The sequence below is a fragment of the Bos grunniens genome, chromosome 6 (genome assembly GCF_055505025.1).
Source record: "Bos grunniens cultivar Pamir isolate PY7600 chromosome 6, Bosgru_T2T1.0, whole genome shotgun sequence".
Taxonomy (NCBI): Eukaryota; Metazoa; Chordata; class Mammalia; order Artiodactyla; family Bovidae; genus Bos; species Bos grunniens.
The window spans coordinates 72897565-72915692 of NC_141170.1; positions in this window are offsets into that span (position 1 = coordinate 72897565).

The following is an 18128-nucleotide window of genomic DNA, read 5'->3' on the forward strand; positions in this document are numbered from 1 at the left end:
TTCAGTTGCTCAGTCATGTCTGACTCTTCGCATCCCCAAGGACTGCAGTACACCAGGCTTCCCTGTCTATCACCAACTCCAGGAGTTTGCTCAAACTCATGTCCACTGAGTCAGTGATGCCATCCAACCATCTCATCCTCTGTTGTTCCCTTCTCCTCCTGCCTTCAATCTTTCCCAGTATCAGGGTCTTTTCTAACGAGTCAGTTCTTTGCATCAGGTGGCCAAAGTATTCGGGCTTTAGCATCAGTCCTCCCAACAAATATTCAGGAATGATTTCCTTTAGGATTGACTGGTTTGATGTCCTTGCCGTCTAAGGGACCCTCAAGAATCTTCCAACACCACAGTTCAAAAGCATCAATTCTTTGGTGCTCAGCTTTCTTTATGGCCCAACTCTCACATCCATACATAGATCCATAGTGACCTGTGATGTGGACCATTTCAGATCAGATTCTGCCAGGGATTTGAATTGGGTGAGACTCTAGCAATGAGCAGTAGGAACTCAAGCTGCAAGATCATGACACACAGAGAACCTGATGGAGTGGATGCTGTTATGTGCTGCTCAGATCACATTGGAAATGAAGGATTTTTCCCTTTGCTGCTGGGAGTGTTGCCAGTAGACAGTCCTCAATTCTTAGCTCTCTTTGGGAACTGTCTCTATTGAAGGGTTCTCACCCTCACCCCCCAGCTCTTAACTCAAGGTCATACATCCTTTCCAAGGAAGGCGATATCTGATGATTGGTTGACACAGAAGCAGGGTCAACCTCATGGGAAAATTTTGAAGTACTATCTCAGCTTCAGAGTGACCTGTCTAGTTGGCTGAGGCCATCATCAATACTAGGGTGACCAAACGTGCTGTTTTGCCTGGGATAGAGAGAGTTCCAGGGACATGGACCTTTCAGGGCTAGAACTTGGAAAGTTCCCAGCAAACTAGGACAAGCTGGTCACGTAAATCAAGATTGCACTGCAATTTGACTTCTCTCCTCACCCTTTCCATCCACTTGTTCTTCCTCCCACAGGTGGGCATCTCAGGAACATTCCCTAATAAACTTCTGGTCTGATAATCTCCATGGCTTCCCTGTGGCTCAGTGGTAAAGAACCTACCTGCCAGTACAGGAGATGCTGCTTCGACCCCTTGGTTGGGAAGATGCCCTGGAGAAGGAAATGGCAACCCACTCCAGTATTCGTGCCTGGGAAATCTTATGGACAGTGGAGCCTAGTAGGCTTACAGGCCATAGGGTCACAAAGAGTCGGAGACGACTTAGTGACTAAACAACAACTGCTAACCTCCATCTCAGGTCTTTTTTTTCTGCAGGAAACTCAATCTGTGACCCTGGAGAAACTATGATATAAAAGCTTAAATTACGAGGCATTGGGAACTCTGAAGAAGCAAAATCTATAAGGCAGAGAGAAGCTGTGTTAGAGGGACTCCAGAAGCCCTCGGTGGTGGGACTCAATGACGTTAACATTCTGGGGCTAGTAGTCATGTCAATAGCAGCTCTTGGACCAAGAGTCCTAGAATCATCTTGGGGCCCTGGTAAATATACTTTTGCTCATCAGTTTACAATTGTATATTTCCTTAATTGGACTGTAAGTTTCTTAAGGGCATGTACCAGGGTGATTAATTAAACCCAGAAGTGTCCTTTAAGGTTAGGCTTCATGAAGACTCTCCCTTAGGGGTGTCTGGACTTACATTTCGGCACCTCCATTTCCCATATTGCTTGCTGTGTTCCTACAATAAACTCCACTTTTTTTTGAGATGGTTTGAGTAGGTTTCTCATCTTTGTATTCAAAAGATCAGCATTTCTGCATTAGCAAGGGGTTTGGTTTTTAGCCACAAGACCAACTCTGCAAATGTTAAGGGGAAGAAATAAACTTATTGGAATGGTATTGGGTTCTCAAGGTCAAAGACTCTAAGACCAGGGCTGGGAAATGGGCAGGAATCAGAGGATCTGCCCCCAACATCACGTTGATTATAACCTCCAACCATACCCAAAGTTCTTACAACACTATTGAGAGTCCATGTCCCAGAAGAGTATCTGATTGGCTGGGCCTATTCATGTGCCCACCCTGTGGCGATGTCAGGACTTAAAAGGGGAGAAGAGTGTCCAGCAACTTTGGCTTTCTTGCGTGAGAGAGTACTGCCCATCCCAAACACAGCATCAGGGATTTCCCAAAAGAGGGAGGGATCTGCTCAGAGGAAGTTGGGGTCGAGGGCTGGAAGCCAGAAAACAACAGATGTCCCCTTCAGCGTCCATCTGCTTCCTAGGCTAAAAGTGTTTATAACAGGGACTGTGGGTTTCCATCTTCGTATCTCAGATACCCAGTGTCTGGCTCTCCATAGCTGCTTAATAGATGTTTGTTTGTTTGTTTGTTTGTTTTAAAGAAACTGCACATTAGATGATCTCTGTCGTTCAAAGAGCCAACACATATGGAAAAGCTGGTGCTTGCTTCTTCAGGAATGCAAAGATGGACACACAAAACACTAATTCTTTATGGGTTTTACAGTCTGGAACTGGGATTGGAGCATACAGGCAATGATCTATTTGTATACACACGTACTGTGTGAGACATTCCATACAAAACAGGCATGCCACTGTCCTCGCACTGGGGGAAGGGCACGTGGAGTTCTGTCGTTTTGCCCCTCTAGTTGTTTTGCTCCCATGAGTGGAATCCTCAGTCACCCTTTAATCCTCATAGAGGGTGCTTGCTGGTAACAAGGGAGAAGGGATTATTTTTTTCTCTCTTTCAGGTACCACTTTGGCTTCCTTTTTCACTCATGAAAGCCTGTCTCACAGGAGAAAGTTTTAACAACCTTTTATTCAGAGATTGCAAAGATACATTAAAACTTTCCTGAGCTATGGATGTAGAAAAATCAACCACTTGACCCCAGGCTGGTTCCATTGCCATCTCCGCAAATTGGGTGAGGGGTATTCACTGCCCAGACCTCAGGATGCCTCACATGGGGGCTCCAGATTGTGCCACCTTACAGATGCTCTGTCTTGTTCTAATGCTCCTGTTTTTTTTTCTTTATTTTCTCTCTCTTTAACTCTTCCCTCTCAAACTCAGTCCTGGCTTGCTTACCCAATCCCATTTTCTGTGACGCTCTATGCTTCTTTCAGTATTATTCACCAAGTTCCATATCCTCTTTTGTGTCTTGCAGTTGTTCAGCTTTTGAAATCCGCTTGCAAGCCAAAGGCATAATCTAGACTATTATTTCTGGTGGTGGTGGAGAGACCTGAACTGCGAGTCCCAACGTAGAATGGATGGGAGTGCTTCCCAATCCTAATGACACTCGACTTTGTTCCAACTATATGTATATATATATTCTTCATTGCTAAGACTAGTCTCTTGTTGAAAAACCTTAAGTTTAGACAAGACAGTCATGTCACTCCTATTAATATAGCTTTAATTTACTATCCTTAAAGGGCATTCATCCACCTTCTGACTCTGAATTATATCACAAAACCTATTTTATAATTTCACAATTTGTATGGAAATACAAAAAACCTAGAATAGCCAAAGCAATCTTGAGAAAGAAGAATGGAACTGGAGGAATCAACTTGCCTGACTTCAGGCTCTACTACAAAGCCACCGTCATCAAGACAGTATGGTACTGGCACAAAGAGAAATATAGATCAATGGAACAAAATAGAAAGCCCAGAGATAAATCCAAGCACTTATGGACACCTTGGAGAAGGCAATGGCACCCCACTCCAGTACTCTTGCCTGGAAAATCCTGTGGACGGAGGAGCCTGATAGGCTGCAGACCATGGGGTTGCGAAGAGTCGGACACGACTGAGCGACTTCACTTTCACTTTTCCCTTTCATGCATTGGAGAAGGAAATGGCAACCCACTCCAGTGTTCTTGCCTGGAGAATCCCAGGGACGGGGGAGCCTGGTGGGCCGCCGTCTATGGGGTCGCACAGAGTCGGACACGACTGAAGTCACTTAGCAGCAGCGGCAGCAGCATGGACACCTTATCTCTGACAAAGGAGGCAAGAATATACAATGGATTAAAGACAATCTCTTTAACAAGTGGCGCTGGGAAAACTGGTCAACCACTTGTAAAAGAATGAAACTACAACACTTTCTAACACCATACACCAAAATAAACTCAAAATGGATTAAAGATCTAAATGTAAGACCAGAAACTATAAAACTCCTAGAGGAGAACATAGGCAAAAAACTCTCTGATATTAATCACAGCAGGATCCTCTATGACCCACCTCCCAGAGTAATGGAAATAAAATAAAAAATAAATAAATGGGACCTAATTAAACTTATAAGCTTTTGCACAATGAAGGAAACTAAGCAAGGTGAAAAGACAGCCTTCAGAATGGGAGAAAATAATAGCAAATGAAGCACTGACAAAGAATTAATCTCAAAATATACAAGCAGCTCCTGCAGCTCAATACCAGAAAAATAAATGACCCAATCAAAAAATGGGCCAAAGAACTAAACTGACATTTCTCTGAAGAAGACATACAGATAGCTAACAAGCACATGAAAAGATGCTCAACATCACTCATTATCACAGAAATGCAAATCAAAATCACAATGAGGTACCATCTCACGCTGGTCAGAATGGCTGCTATTAAAAAGTCCACCAACAATAAATGCTGGAGAGGGTGTGAATAAAAGGGAACCCTCTTACACTGTTGGTGAGAATGCAAACTAGTACAGCCACTATGGAGAACAGTGTGGAGATTCCTTAAAAAACTGGAAATAGAACTGCCATACAACCCAGCAATCCCATTGCTGAGCATACACACCAAGGAAACCAGAATTGAAAGAGACACGTGTACCCCAATGTTCATTGCAGCACTGTTTACAATAGCCAGGACATGGAAGCAACCTAGATGTCCATTGGCAGACTAATAGATAAGAAAACTGTGGTACATATACACAATGGAATACTACTCAGCTGTTAAAAAGAATGCATTTGAATCAGTTCTAATGAGGTGGATGAAACCGGAGTCTATTATACAGAGTGAAGTAAGCCAGAAAGAAAAACACCAATCCAGTGTATTAACCCATATATATACACAGAATTTAGAATGATGGTAACAATGACCCTATATTTGAGACAGCAAAAGATACACAGAGATAAAAAACAGACTTTTGGACTCTGTGGGAGAAGGTGAGGGTGGGATGATTTGAGAGAATAGCATTGAAACTTGTATATTACCATATATGAAATAGATCGCCAGTCCAGGTTCGATGCATGAGACAGGGCACTTAGGGCTGGTGCACTGGGACGACCCTGAGGGATGGGATGGGGAGGGAGGTGGGAGGAGGTTCAGGATGGGGGACACATGTACACCAGTGGCTGATTTGTGTCAATGTATGGTGAAAGGCATTACAATATTGTAAAGTAATTAGCTTCCAATTAAAATTAATTAATTAATTTTTAAAACCCTATTTTCCTAATTTGACAATGAAGCCACCTGTCCCAGTCACTCCTTTTTTTCCTGAGTTTCTTCCCGGGCTGTGAGATGGGGGCAGAGGGATGAGAAGGCTGTCCTAACATGCATGTATGCATTAAAGAGAAAGGAAGAAAACTGTGTCAGAGGCAGCTATTTGTCCTCTAATATCTATTCTCTTTTTCTATAGGAACAAACAAACAAACAAACCTTAATACTTAACTACCTACATGCTGCCCAGAATATAGCCTACATTTCCCAGCCTCCACTGCAGTTTGATGTGGTCACATGATAAAGTTCTGGCCAATGGGGTGTGAGTGGGAGTTATGGGTGCAATTTCACCCTGGCACCTTTAAAGGGAACAAATCTGCTTTTCCTTTTCCCTTTTCCTTTCCCTCCATCTCCTTTCCTGCTTGGTGGATCATGGACCTGGTAGTAAGTTATCTCAGACAGTAAATATGAGGGCAACATCCTATGGGTGTCAGAGCAACAAGATAGACAGAATCTGGTTCTCTGAATCTTGTAGTTGTCATGAACTGTTTATGCCCTGAACGGTTTATGCCCAAACTGTTCCTGAGAAAAAAATGCATTTCTAGTTTATTTTTGTCAGTATACTTGTTAGAGCAATTGATCCTGTATTCCAGGGGTCAGGAAGCTATGGATTGCATGTCAAAGCAGGCCCACCACCTGTTTTTATTAATTATTTATTATTGGAACACAGTCATCCCCATTCATTTTTGTGTTGTCTGTGGCTGTATTGGCATGGTGCAACAGAGGCCATATGGCTCACAAAGCTTAAAATACTTGCAAGCTGGACCTTTACAGCAAAAACTTTACAACCCCTGATATATCCTATTAATTCGTATGTATACCAAAATATTAATGATGGCTATCTCTGCATATTTTACTGTCTTCTTACATTTCTCTTGTTTGGTTACTAAATTCTTCTCCCCCAAAAAAAACTCAACATGAAATTAATGAGTTTACTCTAGATGCTACCCTACTTGGAGAGGGCAATGGCACCCCACTCCGGTACTCTTGCCTGGAAAATCCCATGGACGGAGGAGTCTGGTAGGTTGCAGTCCATGGGGTCGTGAAGAATCGGACACGACTGAGCAGTTTCACTTTCACTTTTCACTTTCATGCATTGGAGAAGGACATGGCAGCCCACTCCAGTGTTCTTGCCTGGAGAATCCCAGGGACGGGGGAGCCTGGTGGGCTGCCGTCTATGGGGTCGCACAGAACCAGACATGACTGACACGACTTAGCAGCAGCAGCAGCAGCTACCCTACGTGAACCTGCAATACCCAAGTTTTTATTGTCACTCTCTTCCCTCTCAGAAATATTTGAGCCACTGACCAATTCTTATAAAAATGCTGGATCCTGTATTGTATCTGGTAGGATCATTTTGATTGCTTGTATCCAAAATTTGACTTAATGGGGATAATTTATTGGCTCTCTATTTCTCTCCATCTCTGGGCTCTGCTTATCTATAATAATCTGTTTAAATGGGCCTTTGGTGCTCTGAAATTATGGATGCTGAAAGGTTGGAGCTGCATCCTTCTAATAATCCATAAACATATCCACATAACAAATTTCAGGAACAGTTCCAATTGGCCTTGCTCAAGTCAAAGTTTATGCCTGAACCAGTCATTGTGTCTAGAGGAAGGGAGTGACTTGATTAGCCACAGGAGGAGGCTTAAGGTAACAATAGAATGGATTTCTGTCAGGAAAGAGTGGTTTTATTACCTAGAAAAGAAAAAAGGGAGACCAGGAGATAATAAAAGGCAATTTTATTAAGTTCCAGGAAACTTAGGGATCTCTTACGTAGTCTTAATTGTTTCTGGGGTGTGTGATATTACATTTATTTGAAGGATAATGTGCAGCTCTATTGTCTGATTTGGATGCTAATTGATTATTTAGAAGATTACTGAGCTCAGCACATTACAATGTCTATGTGAAATCCAAATAATAATTATTATTATTTTTTTAATTTTAGCCAAGGGTAAAGTTTTCAGAATTTAAATGTCTGGCTGAAAACTGAAATGTAGGCAACATCCAACATTCTCCCAAAAGCGGGATGTAAAAGACAGAATTTTGCAGTGGTAGACAGGGGTGGTATAAGAAGTTAAATAACGTGGATTTGAAGCTCTGATCTTCTACTTCTGGGTGGTCATGACAGCTTATTTGGTGCCTTTGAGACTCAGTTTACTCTTCTCTAGAATCAAGATGATGGATGGATTGATCTCTTGTGTCCATCTTGAGGATGAATTCTCTTTCTTGCCAGTTTGTTCCATTCTGGGCTTTCAGTTATTTGGGCACAAACCTGTCTCTGCCAACTTGGCTCTTGAGTTATTGACAGTGCACAGAGAAGCATTTGGCAAGAGAAAATTCGTTGATGAAGTGAAATCCAGAGGTGAAGAAGCAGGGCAGCCAGCTGGCTTCAGATCCATGCATTATCAGATTAAATCTTCGCTTGTGCCCGTGGAGCTTGATGCTTCAGGTAAGTGTTGAAATCTATCATTTTCTGGAGGTTTTGAGAGGGATCCCAGAAGGAAGTCAATCATTTTGTTAAATTGCTGCTTCGGTTACTAGCCACTTTTGAAGATGGTAGATTTTTTTTTTTTTCCTTCAATTCATGTTCATTCATCTCAGTCTAATCACATAGGGACTGGGGAGAATAATAGCTAAGACACTCAGGAATTCTAAATTATATTCTTGCTTCTAAAGCACAGTACCCTTGCCAGACTTCAATCATCCATGCCCCGGCTACCTCATCTATAAACTTAAGATAATGGTCTTGAGTTACCTATTGAGTTAAGGCCATTAGGAGAGAAAGGGCTGAGCCAGAATTTTCAACCAAGATAGTATCAGGCAATAAGATGCCAAGGGCAGGGTGGAGGAAATCAGGTCTCAAAAACAAGACATTTACTGTCTGAACAGTATAAAAAGCCAGAACATTTATGCATTTCACTCATGTGCTATGTGGCCAGACGGAGACAACCAAATCTGTCTCCACAGAGAAAACAAAGGCACCGAGAACTATTTCACGTCTAGGAGAAGGCAATGGCACCCCACTCCAGTACTCTTGCTTGGAAAATCCCATGGATGAAGGAGCCTGGTGGGCTGCAGTCCATGGGGTCGCTAAGAGTCGGACACGACTGAGCGACTTCCCTTTCACTTTTCACTTTCATGCATTGGAGAAGGAAATGGCAACCCACGTCAATGTTCTTGCCTGGAGAATCCCAGGGACGGGGGAGCCTGGTGGGCTGCCATCTATGGGGTCGCACAGAGTCGGACACGACTGAAGTGACTTAGCAGCAGCAGCAACAGTGTACTATGGGAGGTGCTTCTAGACTGTTAAGAACAGATATTTACTCATTTGCTCGAGGCTATGGGGGTTTGCTGTTCGGGTGTTGAGCTTGTGAGAAAGCACAGAAAGAGCCCACCCAGTGGAGATCTGGAAGGCTGCTCAGGACATCACAGCATCTCAGGTCCCAGCAGTAACCTAGTGGCTCCTCTCTCGTGACTCAGCTTTTCTTTTGTTTTTTCTACTGGGCTTAGTCTGCATCTACAACTCCTTCTGACTTCTTGCCTCCTTTACTCTCCACTCCACTTCACACTTATTTCCTCACGACTTCTGCTCCAAGATACCTGCTTATTGGCATCTCTTGGTTCTCTCAAACCCAGTTTCTTCCAACTATTCTCTTTCTATGTGGCTCACATTCAAACATTCCTAGAAGGAGATCCTGCCTAGAAAATAGGTTTTTATTTTTTTTGGCTCAAGCACAGAGCCCTATTTAATCATTTGTAGCCAGAGTGGTTGGGTCTTAGTACCCAAAACATTGGTATTTTATATGTAAGTTATGAAGAAAGGAGTCTATGTAACTCTCAGTTATTTTAAGGGTTCATACCAAAGCCAGTACTTGAATATATTTAATTTCTGCTTTGTATTAATACCACAAAAGGGTTGAGGCTGTTACACTAATAGTACTACTATAAAATAGAAGGTGACCTATACTATGTGAGGTACTTAAATATCCTGTGGAAATTCAGACAGAAAGTTGATTTAAAACTGGTGATTCAGAAAGCCTTCAGGAGTGAGGTGAAAGTAAAATGGAGCCCTGAAGGATGGATGGAATTTTGACAGAAAGGAATAAAGAGGACAGTGCATTCGGGGCAGGGAGAACAGCGTAACGAAAGGACAGGTATGAAAAGTTAGGGGGCAATTAGTGACTCATCCAGTTTAAGTAAGTCAGAGGCTTTCTTGGGAGGGAGCAAGAGGAGCTAAATCTGAAAGAATTTAAAAGCCAAGCTGGAGAATCTAAACTTTATTTATTGGGTTGACACTGGAAGAGTCATGAAAGATTTCCAATCTGGGCAGTGAAGGAGTCGGAGCTGTTTTTAGGAAGAGTCTTCTGACAGCTGGGTGTATAATGGGTTGGAGAGGGAAATGATGGAAAACAGCAAGGTTATTATTGTCACTCCAGGACACGACTGAAGTGACTTAGCAGCAACAGCAGCAGCAGCAGCAGCAGCAGCAGGGTGTGTCAGAGAAGACAAGATGAGACAATGGATGTGAAATACCTGTCAGAGGTAACAAATAAGAGCTTCCGGTTTCTGAGAGTTCACTGTTTGCAGCCCATGTAAGGGGTTTTCCTTATGTTATTTAATGTAACAATAATAATAGGTGGGTGTTATTAGTCTGATTTTACAGAAAATGAAACTGAGACTCAGATCAATGCAGTAACTTGTCAAAGATCTCACGTTAGTGCATGATAGAGCTAGGATCTGTAATCAAGCCTGGTTTAGTTCAGTTCAGTCACTCAGTCACGTCCAATTCTGCAACCCCATGGACTGCAGCGTGCCAGGCTTCCCTGTCCATCACCAACTCCGGGAGCTTGCTCAAACTTTCCTGTCCATCGAGTCAGTGATGCCATCCAACCTCTCATCCTCTGTCGTCTCCTTCTCCTCCATCAAGCCTGCTGCTAAGTCACTTTCAGTCATGTCCGACTCTGTGCGAACCCATAGACGGCAGCCCACCAGGCTGCCCCGTCCCTGGGATTCTCCAGACAAGAACACTGGAGTGGGCTGCCATTTCCTTCTCCAATGCAGGAAAGTGAAAAGTGAAAGTGAAGTTGCTCAGTCACATCCAACTCTTAGCGACCCCATGGACTGCAGCCTACCAGGCTCTGCCGTCCATGGGATTTTCCAGGCAAGAGTATTGGAGTGGGGTGCCATTGCCTTCTCCCCATCAAGCCTGGAGGACTCCAAAAATCGTGCTTCTTTGGACTACTCTGGACTGCCTTCCAAAGTCACTGGCAATTGACTTAATGAAAGAAACAAGAAGAAGAGTGGTGTCAAAGAGCATGTTGAGTTTTCAAGGGTGGGTGATGGGGAGAGCTATGGACAGAAGTCAGATAAGAGTTCCTTTTACTTGGGATTTGGGAGTTCAAAAGGAAATTTCGCAGGATAAGTAAGATTATGAGCTTATTTTGACCATTCCTTAAGATTAAAATATATGAATCAACCTAAGCAGTAGTGGAAATTAGAAGACACAAAGAAGTCAGAGACTCATTATTGCAAAAGTAGACCAATGGAGTAGAAGGACTCCATCACTTCCTGTATTTGGACTGGCACGAATGATCCCTCTGTTCCTTGTGCCTTGGCCACGTTGCCCTACAGCCCTGAACAATCTTCCACATCTGCCTGTCATGTTAAGCAATGTACCCGTGGGCCCACTCCATCCACTCTTCTCGAGGACAGCCCTGTCTACCACCCTAGAGAGGGTGTGGCAGCCTTGCTTTGCACCACACGATTCTGCTCACTTGATCACAGCTGCCTGGGGAGTAACCAAACCATGGATTGACTGTGTCCCAGCTGGTGGATGATTAATGTTGAAGGGTAAACTTTTTTCCAAAAGCAATCCCTCAGTTCTTCACACAAATAAACATCTGTTAGATATGTGTCTCTAATTCTCCAGACCTGTCTCACCACAGATTAAACTGTGTTTTAAGGCCCGAGTCCTTATGAGCCCTGCTTATCACTCTGTCTTCCAGGTCCAGCACAGTGTCTGTATATTGTAGGATATCAGAAAATACATATGGATGAATATATATTTAAATCCTAGCTGTGGACACAGCTTTGCTTAAATAAGAATATAGAATTGTGTATTCTTGTTGTTTGTACTTTTACTACACTACTAAATAATTTCATTATATCATAGACAGTTATGACAATGCCTATCTTTCTTAATAATTATTTTAAATGCTAATAATGCTGGGTGCTTTTCTGGATGTTAAATGTATATTGACTTGTTACCTCTTTAGAGCAAAATTAAGCATTAGATAACTCTTTTTATCTCCATTTTTAAGGATGAATTAGTGAAGCCAGGAAAGTTAATTCTTTTGTCTAAGGGTTACAATATTAATTAAGTAGAGGAGCCCAGCTTTCTTCCCAGAATCTGTGCCCATAACATGTTATGTCCCTTGGGAATAGATGGTAAACTCTGAAGTCAGTTTGATTCATCTCCATTATTTAATACTTGTCATCTTATGGGTGCCCAAAGTTATCTTTTTCCAACTTGGCCAAGGGTTCTAATATTTCATATTTTGTGTATGTATATTATACAGTATAGAATGCAGTGAGGCTTGGTTTTGTTAGGTATAGTGAGAGTTCAGATCACATTTAGGGAAGATGGTCAGAATTTTGGGCTTCCCAGGCGGCACTAGTGGCAAAGAAACTGCCTGTCATTGCAGGAGACATAAGAGATGTGGGTTTGATCCCTGGGTTGGGAAGATTTCCTGGCGGATGGCATGGCCACCCATTCCAGTATTCTTGCCTGGAGAATTCCACAGACAGAAGAGCTTGATGTGCTACAGTCCATGGGGTAGCAAAGAGTTGGACATGACTGAGTGATTTTCACTCTATTTGGGACATCCCTGGTAGTCCAGTGCTTTAGTTGCTACACTTCCAAGGCAGGGGGTGTGGTTTTGATCCCTGGTCTGGAAACTAAGATCCCACATGCCCCTCAACATGGCCAAAAGTTAAAAAAAAAAAAAGTATTTCCCTGCTGGTCCAGTGGCTAAGACTCTGCACTCCCAATGCATGGGGCCTGGATTTGATCCCTAATCTGGGAACTAGATCCCACATGCCACAACTAAGACTGAATGCAGCCAAATAAATCAATATTGGACTTCCCTGGTAACTCAGAGGGTAAAGAATCTGCCTACAGTTCGGGAGACCCGGGTTCAATCCTTGGATTGGGAAGGTCTCTTGGAGAAGGAAATGGCAACCCACTCCAGTATTCTTGCCTGGAGTATCCCATGGACATCAAAGACTGGCAGACTACAGTCCAAGGGGTCGTGAAGAGTCAGACATGACTTAGTGACTAACACTTTGAGCCACAGGATATTGCAAATTTATTCAAGTTTATCTGAACCTGTGTGAGACTTGGATGCCCAAGTCAAATCAGCACTGGGACCGACGTTGCAGAGAGCCAGCCTAGGAGGGACAGAGCAGTCTCCCTGGGGACAGAGAAGGTGAAGGGCTTCAGTGCACTTATAGGTTGTTTTGGGCAGGTGTCGCAGCCTGTGACTTCGGTTGCAGGGCCCACAGAGAACGCGTGGCACTGGCAACAGTAAGAGGTCAGGCTTCACGGGACCCTATGTCCCATGATCATACCTTTGCGGCTTGTTTGATGCACCTTCATGGCATGAGAAGTTTCTGCTATCGTTTTTTCTAGAAATTAAAGGTTATCGAGGAAAAAAGTATTAATATATGCCCACAGGGGCTGAGAGGACAGTCCTGTGAGTACGCACTGAATGCCTCCAAGGGACCCCAGAAACTGTTGGTTGGAATTTAAAGATGGAGAAGGCTAAGGGTCCTGCCATAGTAGGCTGAACAAATCTCAGAAAGAGTGTGTAAACTTACCCCCGAGGCCAGCGCTCCCTGAGAGACTCAACTTACACACAGATTAAGAACAGGTAACATTTTCTTTTTCCAGCCTTTCACAGCATACCTGACATTCCATATAATGAGCAGCAGCCGCAGGCAGCGTTGATGGAACAGTTTTCTGACATCATCCTTGTCTATTTATCGGCTTGACAACCTGTCAGATCAGTGCAGCCTGTTGATGCCTCCGCATGAGTCAGTCTGTTAGAGGCTGTCAACATGAATGGATGTGTGTTTTCAGCGCTGATAGCACAAACGGGAAATGTTGGATTGGTTAATATTATTGAATGAGAACCTGATGAAAATTTGGAATCTTGGAACTAAAGGCAAATTTGGGGATGGTTTTATTTTGAAAAAGTCAATTCATGGCACCTGCTTATTTTTAACAGGATGTTCAAAAGGGACTCTCTCTATCCTAGGGTTTAGTTTTTTTTCCAGATGCCTCAAAAACTGAGAAAAGTTGCACAATATAGCTTTATCTGTAGCAAGCAGCTAGATCCCTGTGCACCACATGGTAAGAAATGGCAAAATTTGTTCTGCCAGCTTTAGCCCAAGAGCTGGGCTATAGAAGGAGAGAAGAAAGAGGTAAGGAGGCCGCTGGAGAAAAAGAATCCCATAGGGTGCAACATGGGGTTCTGGGCATTTCTGCGCCCAGCTCCATATGAGGAAATGAATGCCTTCCCTTCACCTTAAGGCAAGTACAGAGATTTGGAAACCTGCTTGCAGAGATGGGCGAGAATCTCCTGGAGCCAAGGGGTACAGGGACTGGTATCTTCTTCTCACAAGAAGGGTCTGAAGGCCAGAGGCTGGGCCTGCTATCTGGCAGCAGAGTGGAGTCAGGCAGTGGTCCATGAGCAAGCTGCCCTGTCAGCAATCCTGAACCACCTGCTTGTGGCCCCTGGAAGGAAGCTGGTATGGAGTCATCTCCAGGGAGAGCTGGACCAACAGTTCTAGGCCTTTCCTGAGGTTCTGCTATACCCCTGACCACGGACTTCAGAGGACACCTTGGAATTCACCTTCCAACTCCTAATATTTTTTGCTGAAGCTCACTTTAGTTGGTCTTTGCTTTTTGGTAATCCAGAGGGTCCTGATGGATGAACTGCTTTCTGTTCCCTGGAAGGAAACTGGCCTGAGGTCGTCTCTAAAGAGAACTGGACCAGTGACTTGTAGAGTCTTATCTTGTGCAAGTCCTTAGTTACAGATGATACAACCCTTTCTGGTCAGTGTAAGCAGGGAGGGATTTGGGAGGGAACATCAGCAACTGGCAGGATGTTTGGGGCAGGCTTTAAGCCTGGCCTCCTGGGAACTAGTCTGGCTCCAAGACTGAGCTGCACCTGCCATCACCCCTATCAGGGCCAGGGCAGACATGGCTAGCTGCCTGTTCTCTCCCATGACTAACTCCAGCCTGAAAGCCTCATGGTGCCTCTGATCCGCAGAGTGTTTGTCGCGTGTCCATGCCCTAGCACCAAGGGAACTGGAAATTATTGTACTGTGGATTCTTCCCTGGAGAGCTGGGATTCATACTGTGGGAAAGTGTAAAAATAAAAATGTGAGTAGGTGTGTAAATGACAGTTGTCTGCTTACCTTTGTGGAAGGGTTGGCTCCTGGAAATCAATGCTATGGGGAGAGTTTTAAGCAGCCAACTGGCAGGCAGGCATTGCCTATAAAGAAGACCTGGGTTTGAAGGTGCCTAGAAAGAAGTTTTCCAAGGAGACAGTCACAGCTCCAGGAGATCAGGAGTTAGCTGTGGACATCTGCCAGGCCACAGGGCACCAGTGTCCTTTGTCAACTGTTCTGCTCAAGTAAGTCTTTTCCTCTGCCTCCTCCTGTTCCCTTGTGCTGGACCCCAGAAGTTCATAATCAGCAACTAGTGAGTTGGGGAGGAGATGGAGTAAGAAGTATAAAGAAAGTGACCACTATCTCTCACCAGCTGCAAACCTGTGTAGGGGATGCGCAAAGGCTTAATCAAGTGAAAACTTGTAGTTTTGCCCCACGCGGAAGTTTATTAAGATATAATTGATACATAGTATTGTATACATTTCAGTCATGCAAGTGTTGATTTGTTACAAGTATAAGTTGCAAGGAAGTTATCCCATAGTATTAGCTACCACTTTCATTCTATCACGTAGTTACCAATTTATTTTTTGTGGTGAGAATATTAAGACTCATTGCTTCCCTCATAGCTCAGTTGATAAAGAATCCGCCTGCAATGCAGGAGATCCTGGTTTGATTCCTGGGTTGGGAAGATATCCTGGAGAAGGGATTGGCTAACTACTCCAGTATTCTTAGGTTTCCCCTGTGGCTCAGCTGATAAGGAATCTGCCAGCAATGTGGGAGACCTGGGTTTGATCCCTGGGTTTGGAAGATCCCCTGAAGGAGGGCATGACAACCCGCTCCAGTATTCTGGTCTGGAGAATTCCATGGGGTCTCAAAAGAGTTGGACACTACTGAGCAACTTTCACTTTCATTTCCTCTTCAGTTCAGTTCAGTTCAGTTCAGTCGCTCAGTTGTGTCCGACTCTTTGCAACCCCATGAATCGCAGCACGCCAGGCCTCTCTGTCCATCACCAACTCCCGGAGTTCACTCAGACTCATGTCCATCGAGTCAGTGATGCCATCCAGCCATCTCATCCTCTGTTGTCCCCTTCTCCTCCTGCCCCCAATCCCTCCCAGCATCAGAGTCTTTTCCAATGAGTCAACTCTTCGCAAGAAGTGGCCAAAGTACTGGAGTTTCAGCTTTAGCATCATTCCTTCCTTAGCAACATTCAAATACATGATACATTGTTGTTACCTATAGTCCATGTAGAACATTAGATCCTCGAACTTGTTAACCTTATAACTGAAAGTTTGTACCCTTTGATGGTGTCTCCCCATGTCCTCTACCTCTCCAACCGTTGGTAACCAGCACTCTACTCTGTATCTCTAAGTTTAGCTTTTTTTAGCTTCCATGTATAGGGGAAATTGGAGAAGGCAATGGCAACCCACTCCAGTACTCTTGCCTGGAAATTTCCATGGATGGAGGACCCTGGTAGGCTGCAGTCCATGGGATCCCGAAGAGTCGGACACTACTGAGTGGCTTCACTATCACTTTTCACTTTCCTGCATTGGAGAAGGAAATGGCAACCCACTCCAGTGTTCTTGCCTGGAGAATCCCATGGAGAGAGGAGCCTGGTGGGCTGCCGTCTATGGGGTTGCACAGAGTCGGACACGACTGAAGCGACTTAGCAGCAGTAGCAGCAGCATAGGGGAAATCATACAGTATTTGTCTTTTTCTGTCTGACTTATTTCACTTGGCACAATGCCCTCAAGGGCCACTCAAGTTGTGAAAGCATATAGTTTTGATTATTTGATTATTACATTGGATTGGTCTCTTTAATGGTTGAAAAAAAACCTAAGGACTTTTTAGTATCTAAGAATAATGGGGAAAGCTGTGGAGCCAAATCAGAAATTTCACTCCAGGGTAGGCAAGAAGAGGGCCAAAGAGCTTGTTGAATGGGCAATGAGAGAAAGAATAAAAGGGATCCTGTCTGCCCTCTGGCAAGTCTGATTTATGCTGGTGTTAAACATTATTATTATGAAGGTATATTTAGTATTGCTTCCATTTTATTCTATTCCATTTCCTTTTGTTTATAAAATCTACTGAGAACACAGGAGGAAATATCAAGAAAAAGAGGAAGTCAAGGGAGACATTTATGGTTTATTGTTGCTGGTGTTTTTAATCTTCAAGGACTGATTGTGGAACATCAAGAATGAGAGATCAGTTTGGGAGTGGAAACAACTTCCTGGACAAGAAGGGACTTAATAGTGAAACTGTGCTACTCTCTTTATAAACGGCATTGTCCTTTGTCCTCAGAAAGCTCCATGAGGTAGGTAGAGTCACCCCTACTTTATGGATGAGAAAATAGCCTTTGACAAGCAGTTTGTGCAGAGTCATCAGCTTTAAACAGATGGGAGCTTTGTTCCTTAATCTCTCTCTACTGCCCAACTGAATGTTCTGGGTCTTAGATGTGTCCACACGACTCTGGTTCCTTTAAGAGGGCACTTCTGTTAGCATAATTATAACAGACTTTTATTGAGCACTGAAGATACTTTTTGTCACTGTTCTATGCACTTCATAAATTTTCTCATTTAATATTCCTCTCAGCTCTGCAAGATAGGTGCTATTGTTAGCCTCATTCCCCAAATGCAGACTGCCAGGCAAACTTGCCTGAAAGTCACATAGCTGGTGAGTAGTGGGGAAAATATTTATATTCGGGCAGCCTAGTGCTTCAGAGCAGACTCCTAACCACTATGTTCTACTACCATGGATGTGCCAAGGCTGAGTCAGAGGGCAAGTGGACTTGCCCACTGGCTTCCCAGCCTTACAGGAATAATAGTAGAAATAGTCTTCCTTCTTCTACCTGCTTTGTTGCTTCTGTTTCCCTCCATCTCAGAGGGAGGAATCCAAGGTGAGCCTGGATGCTATCTCTCATCTCTCCTTTTGGACTTCAGTTCAGGTCACTCGCTCAGTCGTGTCCGACTCTTGGCAACCTCATGAACCGCAGCATGCCAGGCCTCCCTGTCCATCACCAACTCCCAGAGTTCACTCAGACTCACGTCCATCGAGTCAGTGATGCCATCCAACCATCTCATCCTCTGTCATCCGCTTTTCCTCCTGCCGTCAATCTTTCCCAGCATCAGGGTCTTTTCAAATGAATCAACAGTTCGCATGAGGTGGCCAAAGTATTGGAGTTTCAGCTTTAGCATCAGTCCT